The sequence below is a fragment of the Bos grunniens genome, chromosome 4 (assembly GCF_055505025.1).
Source record: "Bos grunniens cultivar Pamir isolate PY7600 chromosome 4, Bosgru_T2T1.0, whole genome shotgun sequence".
Lineage (NCBI taxonomy): Eukaryota > Metazoa > Chordata > Mammalia > Artiodactyla > Bovidae > Bos > Bos grunniens.
The window spans coordinates 87,979,390-87,991,567 of NC_141168.1; the positions used below are offsets into that span (position 1 = coordinate 87,979,390).

The following is a 12,178-nucleotide window of genomic DNA, read 5'->3' on the forward strand; positions in this document are numbered from 1 at the left end:
CAGATGGTGACTGCAGCCATGAAATTAGAAGACGCTCGCTCCTTGGAAGAAAAGTTACGACCAACAAATAGCGTATTAAAAAGCAGAGACATTACTTTGCCAACAAAGGTCCATCTAGTCAAAGCTATGGTTTTTCCAGTAGTTATGAATGGACGTTATGAATGGATGTAAGAGATGGACTAAAAGAAAGCTGAGTGCCGAAGAATTGATGTTTTTGAACTGTGGTGTTGGAAAAGATTCTTCAAAGTCCCTTGGACTGCAAGGAGATCAAACCAGTCCATCCTAAAGGAGATCAGTCCTGAATATTCATTGGAAGGACTGATGCTGAAGCTGAAATTCCAATACTTTGACCACCAGATGCGAAGAACTAACTCATTTGAAAAGACCCTGATGCTGGGAAAGATTGAGGGCCGGAGGAGAAGGGGACGACAGAGGATGAGATGGTTGGATGGAATCACTGACCTGATGGACATGAGCTTGAGTAAACTCCAGGAGTTGGTGATGGACAGGGAGGCCTGGCATGCTGCAGTCCACGGGGTTGCAAAGAGTTGGACATGACTGAGCAACTCAACTGAACTGAAGTCTTTCTGCGACAAAATATAAAGAACCTGAGCTTCATTAAGTCCTGAGACCAGGTGCGCAATCTCAATAAAAAGACTTGGGTTCAAGTCCCAGTCTGTGGGCTCAAGTCCTAAACTGAGTTTGGCTGAGTAACAGTCTCAGCCCATGGGTTTAAGTCTCATCTGAGTTGTGCAAGTTTCATATAGATGCAAAAGTTCCCCACAAAATGCTAGTAAACTGAATCTAGCCCTATATTAAAATAATTTACACCATGATCAAGTTGGATTTATCTCAAACATGCAAAAGTGGTTCAACTTATGAAAATCAATCAACAGAATTCACCATATTAATTAGATCAACAGAACCACATGATGAACTCAGTTAATACAATAAAAACTGAGGAACTTCATCATCATGATAAAAGGCATCTAAGAAAAACTCACATATAACATCAGACTTAATGGAAGAAAACGGAAAACATTCCCCCTAACATCAGGAAAATGACAAAAATGCTGCTTTACTGCATAATTATGCAAGTTCTAGCAAGGGCAATTAAGCAATAAAAACAGATAGAGGCATGCAGATTTGAAAGAACAAAGTAAAATAATCTCTATTCACAGATGACATGATTTTATATCTTGAAAATTCTAAAGAATACACCAAAAAAGAACTACCAGAGCTAATAAATTAATTCAGCAAACAAGATCAATATATAATAATTAGTTGAGATTCTATATAGCAATTGACAACCTGAAAATAAAATTAACAAAACAATCTCTGTTACAAAAGTACCCAAGTATAACTTTACAGTTGGTCTTCTCACCTCCTACATCTGAGGTTCCATAAATTCAAACCACCACAGACCATGCAGTGGTCTTGTTTAGTTGTCAAGTCACGTCTGACTCTGCAACTCCATGAAGTGTAAGCCACCAGGCACCTCTATGGAGTGGGTTGCCATTTCCTTCTCCAGGGGATCTTCCTGACTCAGGGACTGAACCTGCGTTTCCTGCACTGGCAGGCGGATTCTTTACTGCTGAGCTACCAGGGAAGTCCACATAGTGCTGTTGGAAAGTATTTAATGGAAAGTAAAGACCAAAAATGTATAAGTAATGAAAATTACAGAACACTGCAGAATGAACTCAAGAAGACCTAAACAAACTGGAACCATCCAGTGTTCATGGACAGAAATCCACAATACTGTCAAGATTGCAAATCTATACAAATTCAATACCATCACTCTCAAAACTCCAACTGCTCTTTTTGTAGAAATGAACAAGCTTATTCTAAAACTCATACGAAATTTCAAGACATCTTGAATAACTAAAACAATCCTGAAAAAGAAAAACAAAAATTTAGAGGACTTGAGACTTCCCAGTTTCAAAACTTACTAAAAGGCTACAGTAATCAAAACTGTGGAACTAGCTAGCTTAAGGATAAACATAAGAATCATGGAATAGAATTCATAGTCCTAAAACCACCCCATACATCTATGGTCAACAGGCTTTTTTGAGAAGAAATATACCAACATGTATCCATGTTGGTACAAATGGATTCCACATACCAAAGAATGAAGTTTGACCCTTTCTTTGTCCATGTTATACACACAAATTGACTTAAAATGGGTCAAAGACCTAAAGTGTAAGTGAAAGTGTAGTCGCCCAGTCGTGTCCGACTCTTTGCGACCCCATGGACTGTAGCCTACCAGGCTCCTCTGTCCATGGGATTTTCCAGGCAAGAGTACTGGAGTGGGTTGCCATTTCCTGCTCCAGGAGATCTTCCCGACCCAGGGACTGAACCTAGGTCTCCCCCATTGTAGGCAGACGCTTTTACTGTATGAGCCAGCAGGGAAGTCAAAGACCTAAACTAAAACTATAAAACTCTTAGAAGATAAGATGAAGTAAAGCTAAGCTAAGTGACCTTGGATCTGGCAACAGGTTGCTAAAGATAACACCAAAAGTACGAAAAACAAAAACACAAAGGGCAAATAAAATTGAATTTCATCAAAATTTAAAACTGTTGTATATCAAAGGACACTATCCAAAAAGTAAAAAAGACAAGCCACATGATTGGAGAGAATATCTGCAAATCTATGTGATAAGAGTCTAGAATAGAAAATCTTTAAGAACACTTACAATCCAACAACAAAAAGAGAAAAGCCCAATTAAAAAATGGGCAAGGTACCTGACCACTTACTCAAAGAAGATATACTAACAGCCAAGTAACATATGAAAGATGCTCAATATCACAAATCATTCAGTTCAGTTCAGTCACTCAGTTGTGTCCGACTCTTTGCAACCCCATAAATCGCAGCACGCTAGGCCTCCCTGTCCATCACCAGTCCCGGCGTTCACCCAAACTCATGTCCATCAAGTCAGTGACACCATCCAGCCATCTCATCCTCTGTCATCCCCTTCTCCTCCTGCCCCCAATCCCTCCCAGCATCAGAGTCTTTTCCAGTGAGTCAACTCTTTGCATGAAGTGGCCAAAGGACTGGAGTTTCAGCTTTAGCATCAGTCCTTCCAATGAACACCCAGGACTGATCTCCTTTAGAATGGACTGGTTGGATCTCCTTGCAGTCCAAAGGACTCTCAAGAGTCTTCTCCAACATCACACTTCAAAAGCATCAATTCTTCGGCGCTCAGCTTTCTTCACAGTCCAACTCTCACATCCATACACGGAAAAACGATAGCATTGACTAGATGGACCTTTGTTGGCAAAGTAATGTCTCTGCTTTTCAATATGCTATCTAGGTTGGTCTTTCCTTCCAAGGAGTAAGCGTCTTTTAATTTCATGGCTGCAATCACCATCTGCAGTGATTTTGGAACTCAAAAAAATAAAGTCTGCCACTGTTTCCCCATCTATTTCCCATCAAGTGATGGGACCAGATGCCATGGTCTTAGTTTTCTGAATGTTAAGCTTTAAGCCAACTTTTTCACTCTCCTCTTTCACTTTCATTGCTGCTGCTGCTGCTGCTGCTAAGTCGCTTCAGTCATGTCCAACTCTGTGCGACCCCATAGATGGCAGCCCACCAGCCTCCCCCGTCCCTGGGATTCTCCAGGCAAGAACACTGGAGTCGGTTGCCATTTCCTTCTCCAATGCATTAAAGTGAAAAGTGAAAATGAAGTCGCTCAGTCATCCCCGACTCTTAGTGACACCAAGGACTGCAGCCTACCAGGCTCCTCCATCCATGGGATTTTCCAGGCAAGAGTACTGGAGTTGGGTGCCATTCACTTTCATTAGGGAAATGCAAATCAAAACCACAATCAGACACCACTTCACTCCCAGTGGGAAGCCTATTAACTTAATCTTAAAAAAAAAGGAAAATAACAAGTGCAGACGAGCATGTGGAGAAATAGGCAAACTTCTATAATACACTGTTTATAGTAATGTACAATGATGCAGCCCCTGTGGAAAAGTTTGGAGCTTCCTGAAAATGTTAAACATTATTAGATGACCCTGCAATTTCTCAGTTAGTTCATTTCAGCTGCTCTGTTGTGTCCGACTCTTTGGGACTCCATGGACTGCAGCACACCAGGCCTCCCTGTCCATCACCAACTCCCGGAGCTTACTCAAACTCATGTCCATCGAGTCAGTAACGCCATCCAACCATCTCATTCTCTGTTGTCTCCTTCTCCACCTTCAGTCTTTCCCAGCATCAGGGTCTTTTCAAATAAGTCAGCTTTTCCCATCAGGTGGCTGAAGTATTGGAGTTTCCGCTTCAACATCAGTCCTCCCAATGAACACCCAGAACTGATCTCGTTTAGAATGGACTGGTTGGATCTCCTTGCAGTCCAAGGGATTCTCAAGAGTCTTCTCCAACACCACACTTCAAAAGTATCAGTTCTTTGGCGCTCAGCTTTCTTTATAGTCCAACTCTCACATCCATACATGACTACTGGAAAAACCATAGCCTTGACTAGATGGACCTTTGTTGGCAAAGTAATGTCTCTGCTTTTTAATACTCTCTCTAGGTTGGTCATAGCTTTTTTAAAGCAAGCATATTTAAATTTCATGGCTGCAATCACCATCTGCAGTGATTCTGGAGCCCAAAAAGATAAAGTCGGTCACTTTTTCCATTGTTTCCCCATCTATTTGCCATGAAGTAATGGGACCGGATGTCATGATCTTAGTTTTCTGAGTGTTGAGTTTTAAGCCAACTTTTTCACTCTCCTCTTTCACTTTCAACAAGAAGCTCTTTAGCTCTTCTTCGCTTTCTGTCATAAGGGTAGTGACATCTGCATATCTGAGGTTATTGATATTTCTCCCAGCAATCTTGATTTCAGCTTGTGATTCATCCAGCCTGGCATGTCACATGATGTACTCTGCATATAAATTAAATAAGCAGGATGACAATATACAGCCTTTCCCGATTTGGAACCAGTCTATTGTTCCATGTCCAAATCTAACTGTTGCTTCTTGACCTGCATACAGATTTCTCAGGAGGCAGTTCAGGTGGTCTGGTATTCCCATCTCTTGAAGAATTTTCCACAGTTTGTTGTGATCCACACAGTCAAAGGCTTTGGCATAGTCAATAAAGCAGAAGTAGATGTTTTGCTGGAACTCTCTTGCTTTTTCGATAATCCAACAAATGTTGGCAATTTGATCTCTGTTTCCTCTGCCTTTTCTAAATTCAGCTTGAACATCTGGAAGTTCTCCGTTCACATACTGTTGAAGCCTGCCTTGGAGAATTTTGAGCATTACTTTACCAGTGTGTGAGATGAGTGCAATTGTGCGGTAGTTTGAGCATTCTTTGGCATTGCCTTTCTTGGGGATTGGAATGAAAACTGACCTTTTCCAGTCCTGTGGCCACTGCTGAGTTTTCCAAATTTGCTGGCATATTGAGTACAGCACTTTCACAGCATCATCTTTCAGGATTTGAAACAGTCGAGTGTTCAGGCTTTGTTTGTAGTGATGCTTCCTAAGGGCCACTTGACTTTGCATTCCAGGATATCTGGCTCTAGGTGAGTGATCACACCGTGGTGGTATATTAACAAGCAAACTGAAAAAACAGAGTCAAACAAAAACTTGGACACAAATGTTCAGAGAGTTATTATTCACAACAGCCAAAGAATAAACAACTCAAATGTTTAAACAAAACAAATGGATGAATGGATAAACAAAATGTGGTCTATCCCTACCAGGGAATTTTCTTTTATTCAGTTACTAAAAAAAGACAGAAGTACTAACACATGGATGAACCCTGAAAATTATGCCAGAAGAAAGAAGCCAGGACAAAAAACACCTGTTTTATGATTCCATTTACATGAAATGTCCATAATGGGCAAATCCATAGAAACAGAGAGCAGATTAGTAGGTGCCACGGGGTGAGGGATAGGAAGGTGGGATCAGGAATGCCTGTTTAATTTCTTTCTACCGTCCTGCATATATTCTAGTGGTGATGGTTGCACAACCCCATGAATACACTGAAAGTCACTTCAAAATAATTTAAATGAATTTCATGTTACAGAATTTCATCTCAAGTGTTTAAAAAATGACATGAGATACTAGTTTGTACCCAGTGAGTGAGGAGGATGTTTAACAACTAGAACTCGCATACATTGCTGGAGGGAATGGTTATTAAAAACGTCTGTAGTTTCTCCCATGGAGCAACTAAGCCTGCACACCAAAATTACTGACTCCAAGCAGCAACTAGAGAGCCTGTGTGCTCCAGAGTCCATGTTCTACAACAAGATTAGCCTGCACCCCACAATGAAGATCTAGTACAGCCAAAAAAATTCTATAGTCAACTCCAAGAAAAATTAAAAAAAAAGTCCACAACTACATACAAATGTTCATAGCAGCATTATCATAAAAGACCAAAATTAGAAATAACTCAAATATCCATCTACAGATGATGGATAAACTGTGGCATATTCTCACAACAGCTCAACAATAAAAAGGAATGGAACTACTGATAGATACATGCAGCAACATGGATGAATCATAAACAATGTTATGTTATGCAAAATATCTGAGATACAAAGCATATAAATTATAGGATTTCATTTATATGAATCTGGAATATAGGGAAATTTATTTATGATATTAGAAATCACAAGAGTGGTTACCTTTCAAATATCTTTTGCTATTGATTCCTAACATAATTCCACAGTGATAAAAGAACAGACTCTGTAAAATTTCAATACTCTTTAGATCATGAAATTTTTGCACCTTGTTTTATAAAGTCCTTGGATATGTCTCAGTGTCTCCTAGTTTATAATCTATGGGAACTTGAATAGAATTTGTATCCTGTTGTGTGAAATTTGTATAAATCTTAATTATGTTGAATTGGTTCATGATGCTTTTCAGGTCTACTATATCCTTCTACTTTTCTGTATATTCATTCTGTTAATTTTTGAGAGTTTGATATTGAAACTCCAACTAAAAATCTCAATTTATCTACTTAAAAAATAACTGCAATATATAATGCAACTGTATGTAACTTTGTTCTGTATTTTCCAAGTCTCCTGTAAATGTGTTATCATACTTTCATAATTTAAAAAATAAAAAGAAAGAAAGAAAGAAGAGTGGTTTCAATGGCAGGAGAAAGGAGACTGGAACAAGGAGTGAAATAACCTTCTGAGGTGACAGACATGTTCTTTATTTTGATGGGGGAGGTGGTAATCATATGGATATATATATTTGTTAGAATTCATCGATCTATATGCTTAAAATGGGTGCATTGTATTGTATGTGTATTATAAAAAGGTATTAGAAATTTTATAAATCTACATGACTCGATTTCTATGGGAGTCTTAAAGTAAACCAATCTCACTGCTGCTGCTGAGTCGCTTCAGTCGTGTCCGACTCTGTGTGACCCCATAGACGGCAGCCCACCAGCCTCCCCCGTCCCTGGGATTCTCCAGGCAAGAACACTGGAGTGGGTTGCCATTTCCTTCTCCAATGCATGAAGTGAAAAGTGAAAGTGAAGTCACTCAGTCGTGCCCAACTCTTTGCGACCCCATGGACTTCAGCCCACCAGGCCCTTCAGTCCGTGGGATTTTCCAGGCAAAAGTACTGGAGTGGAGTGCCACTGCTTTCTCCATCACCATGCTTACCTCAGCATAAAACAGAAAAGCAAGCCTGTGAGCTAGTCTAGAACACCTGTAAAGTCATCATACATGGGCCTAAAACAACACTATAAACATAGAAATGAGCAAGAAAAGAAAATCAAGGCAAACTAGTATAAAAACAAGGAATTGGGGTAAAGAGAATGAAGTAAGGAAAATGGAGGGACACAGCAGACACCCAGTCAGTAAGCAGTATTTATGACTATTTAAGAAGGGCCACTACTAAGCACAGTCAATGGCACACAGTAGAAGTACAATAACTATTATATAATGAGTGAACATATGGTAAAAATTACAAAATGGAAGCGATTTCAATCTGGGAATTCATTTGCTGAGGGAGAGACTTGCCCTAAGTCAATGTCCTCACTCTCAGCAACTTCCTTTCACTTTTCTTTGCATGAGTTTCCCAATCTACGAAATGGGAGTAAAAGCCCCATTTCCAAGGTGTGGATAAAGTTGAGATAACCCGCAAAAAGGATTCAAAGCTCACACAAATGCAACCACCTGAGCACCCACCGCTGGCTTGTTTCATAAACAATCTCGGATTTATTAAGCAGAAGAAATTTTCAAAAATCCCCCACAACCTGCTCATCTTCCCCACTAAGTAAAACTAACCATTTCAATACTCTGGGAGTCATTCTTGCTCTTCCTCCTCATCCAACCTATCATCCAGCCCTAACCATTCTAACCCTCAAATATCATTCGCTGTACTGTCATCACCCTAGTCTAAGCTACAAATTACCTCTCACATAAATTACTAACCTTGCTCCAGCACACGAGCTTTTGCAATTCCTGAAATGTGTTATGCTCCCTCTTGACAAACTCCTATTCACCCTTTGGGTTTCATTCTAGTTTTCACTCACAGGTGCTCAGTCAGCGCAGAAGAAAACGGTGTACTAGGAAGGTAGACTGTTTTATAATCACAGCCCAAAACGGATTCCATAATGTCCTAAAGGACTTTACTATCTAGTTCAGAATGTAACACAACCTCTGAACCGACTCATTATCCTTCACAGCTCCTACAGGTGCCACAACAGCCTCTAGATTATATTGTCCCAGGGTGATCCACTCTCAAATTTCATTTTTGACCCTTTACTTAGGTTGTGTTCAAGGACTTGACATGCAGAATTTTCCTCGGTTTCCCAGTCAACTAAGACATGGACTTTAGTGCCACAGCCACTACTCAACTCTATTCTTTCATATGCTTAGCTTGCAAAACTACAAACTTAACCTCAGAAGAACCTTAGGTCCTCCAATTCACCAGGGTAGTGAGACTCTCAAATAATAAATACAGCAACAGAACACATTTCAGCAGACAATATATCAATAGTTGGCAAATAAATCAAACTGGGCTACTACTGAAGGCCCGAAGGAGAAAAAGGTTAATTCTAAGTCAGGCTTACTATGAAAAGGCAAGAGGAACGATTATCAGCCAGGTAGAGAGGCTTAAGGAAAAGAAATAAAGGATAGTGGTATTACAGAAGAATGAATAAATCCCTTTACCTAGATTCAAGAATTAAAAAATTTATATTTGTATATATATGAGGTGGTCTGGAAAAGCAAAGGTCTCATTTGATAATTACAAAAAGTTGTGGGTTAGACAGAACACATATTATTTTCATTTACAGATGAGGAAATTACAGTATGGCAAGGTTAATATTTACCTAAGGTCATAAAACTACCTAGGAACAGAGTCAGTACTGAATGAAACTCATTTTTTCTTGATTCACTGCCAAATGTTCGTTTAATTAGACCATGATTCTGCTCATATTCTCCAGCTTTGCTTAACAGAACTCTTTAATCAACTTTCCACAAGGAATGCTGCCTCCATGTATCTCTTCTTGCATTCATAACTTTCACCTGAAGCACATCTCCAGAAATACTTTAACATAAACCTTATTCTTTTACCAATAACCCCGATTATATACATGATGGTAAAGAGGTGTCTATGTTTACAGGCCATAGATATATAACTACATCCTTCTTCCACTGGCTACCAAAAGATCTGAGCTCCAATAATAATTTTTTAAAATTGTCTTTGGGTTACAGATCAGAAAATTTCTAACACTGTGCAGCAAAACAAACTTTCTGCTTATTCACAGCTTGACATTATCACCTGCAGTGCAGTCGAGGGTGTGTCTCAAAGCCTTGGGTGCTACTGTGTTACTGTCCTTCCTCATTATAGCAAATAAGAAAGGTACCTCAGCTTTCACTGCAACATAAAATGGCCTTCCTATTTTTGTGTTCTTCAACAGAAACATATTTAAATCTTTTCCATATCCCCTAAGAGCTTCCCAGATGGCTCAGATAGTAAAAAATCTGTCTACAATGCAGGAGACCTGGGTTCAGTCAGTGAGCTAGAAGATCCCCTGGAGGAAGTAATGGCAACCCAATCCAGTATTCTTGCCTGGAGAATTCCATGAATAGAGGTACGGTCCAGGGGGTCACAAAGAGTTGGACATGACTGAGCGACTAAAACTTTGACTTTCATATCCCCAAACCTTCCAAAGACCCTATCTTCCCTTCCTATCACTATAATTTCCTATACTGACACATTTTTTGCAAAATGTATACTCAATCCACCACCACTTCAAGCCCATCATTTTCATCTAGTACTGTATTTACCTTAGCCATCTCCTGAAATTCTCACTAATGCACCAAGGACATCTTAGACACCAGAATCAAAGGCCCATTTTTCAAGACTTAACTTTTCAGAACCCGAGAAGTTGGAGAGGCTGATATAGAGTTCACCAGGATGACAGCACTTACTTAGCTCTTATTCTGTGCCAGGCACGGTACTAATTAGGCTTTCAAAAACGTTCCAATTAATTTTCACATCTGAGAAGTGTTTTTTACTCCCTTTTCAGATATTAAAATTTAGGATCAAAATTACCCAAAAGCCATATAGTCAGTGAAGCCTGCACGATGCCAATGTTCATAATTTTGTGACATTTGAAGATTAATTCCAAGTTTTCTTCCTAACTCTGTGGCCTTTTCTCCAACTCTTTCACTATTTCATCATCCTCTGCTCATCACTACTTCTCTTATTTCACATGCTCTCCTGGGCAATTTCCATTTCCTCCCATAACTTTAACTGCATTCTGTATCAGTGTTTCTCAATCTTTTAAAACTTTTTATAAACATAAAAACCTCACGCTCTTCCTGTAGCTTTTTTGAAAACAGATTTTTCCCAAATAGAAATTATAATGTTGCATGTTTGTCCAAACTATACCTCCTTCAGCCTTTAAAGCTCTGACAACCTCATAGGCATCACCCATGACTGAGAATCAGTGCTTGGGCTGTAAGTCTCTCAAACTATCTTCCCTCTATTCGACACGCCCACCATTCTCTCCCAGACATCTCCCCTGAACTACAACAAATGTTACCAACGATCTAATAAAAATAGATCCTTTAGTATCTCCCCAGACCCTTCAAACTAAGGCCATTCACAGCAAAACTCTTATTTCCCTTAGCAAAGCTGAACCATCTCTTTGTGTCCTCCATTTTGGCTAAAGGTACTTACAATATCCCCTTTTCTACGCTTTTTAAGGTACCTATTTGTGGAACAGCGGTACTGGCACTAACTTCCCTGAGCTTTTTCGTAACAAGTTAAAAATCAACCACCAAACAATGAGTGATTATCATGGCCAGGTGGTAAGGAATGCATAGTACAAGATTTAACTCTTTTACTCCTTAAGAAGTTTACAGGCAGAAACATACCAAAATCCTTTTGTGTGTGTGTGAAGTGTTTTCTCACAAGACGAAATTAACTTAGTTTTCAAAGCATCTCAATGGAATCCTTACTACAAATCCCATTTTAAGAGATGTAAAAAACTGAGATTCAAAAGGAGTAAGTAATTTAACCAAATTTTTACAAACGGATCTGTCCAGACCCAAAAACCTAGACTTGAGATTTCAAATCTCCTTTCCAGGTACTGTTGAAATAAACTCAGTAAAACGAAATCAGATGTAGGTACAAGAGGTCAATAGAGTAGCGCACGTAAATAACAAAAAGCACAAGGCGCCCAGGACGCGCTCTAGGCCGGGGGCTTTTTGGCCCAGCCCTCGCTTCGACGCCCCCCGCCGCTCTGTCCCGTGAAATCTCTCTGCGGCCTGCCTCCAAATGGCCCGATGACCGCGGGAAAACCGCACTCGGGGCGCGGAAAACAGAGCCTGCAGCAGCCAACCCGCCCCGCCCCAATCTGAGTCCGGGCTCGGCCGCAACCGCTGCGTCCCCCGCAGCCGGAACAGTCGACCCGCGGAGAACAAGCGTACCTGGTGGAGGGAGCAACTGGAGGACCGGCGGTCCGAGCAACCTTAGAAAGCCGGAATGACCCCGGTGGAGAGCTGGGCCGGCCGGCGGCGCTAACTGCATTCACTCTGTTCGGTCAACTCGGAACCACAAGGACTCTTCAGGGTAGCGAAGGGACGCGGGGCGGCGACCACCGAGCGCGGACCTGAAGCCGGGAAGGCATCGCATAGGAAGAGCCGGCGGGGCACAGAGACACCACCCTTGGGGGCGGGGCGCAGGCGCGAGGGGCGGGACG

The 12,178-nt window shown here is 40.7% G+C and overlaps 1 protein-coding gene across 8 annotated transcripts in view; it reads right to left on the reverse strand.

The window, feature by feature from the left end:
• The window catches only part of SLC25A40 (solute carrier family 25 member 40), an 80,427-nt gene extending 68,275 nt beyond the window's left edge, over nt 1–12,152 (reverse strand). For 6 of the 8 annotated variants that reach the window (XM_086397331.1, XM_086397334.1, XM_086397332.1 and 3 more), the window contains exon 1: nt 11,907–12,152. The gene's annotated coding sequence lies outside the window, so the exon portion shown is untranslated. Of the gene's footprint in view, nt 1–462; nt 588–11,906 lie in introns of all 8 variants that reach the window. The other 2 variants (XM_086397333.1, XM_086397327.1) reach the window with 1 other exon arrangement.
• Between the last annotated feature and the right edge of the window lie 26 nt (nt 12,153–12,178).